Source organism: Penaeus monodon, chromosome 31, assembly GCF_015228065.2.
Source record: "Penaeus monodon isolate SGIC_2016 chromosome 31, NSTDA_Pmon_1, whole genome shotgun sequence".
In the NCBI taxonomy this organism is placed as follows: Eukaryota; Metazoa; Arthropoda; class Malacostraca; order Decapoda; family Penaeidae; genus Penaeus; species Penaeus monodon.
In genome coordinates, this window is record NC_051416.1 from 34,047,102 (window position 1) to 34,047,580 (window position 479).

Here is a 479-nt window from a genome sequence, read left to right on the forward strand (position 1 = left end):
AAAGAGAAAATTTTACTTTTATAAATTTGTTTTATTCATCATAGTATCTTACTATCAATTTTTTATAAATACATTTTATAACATCTTATTTTAATGTACTTAACGTATTTTATTTCCCTTTTTGAAGCCTTTTTGGAAAAAACGAAACAAAAGTCAAAACTAAAACCCTTTATTTTTAAAATTAAAATGGGCCCAACACAAAAGAAAAAAAAAGAAACCCCCGAAAAAAAAAAGTACCCCACAAATACATTTAAAAAAGGGCAATCTAAAATAAAACGAAAAAAAAACAAACCCCTTTTTAATGCTGCAGATCACTGTATGATTCATAAAATGCACGTAAAGTAAAACAAAAGCAAAAAAAAAAGATAAAATCAGAGAAAAAAGGGGGTTTATCTAAGGAAGCCGCCCGGGTTTAATGACCCGATGCCTGTGCGCAACTAAACAAGGGGGTTTGCCCCCACTTATTTATGCAAAAAAGG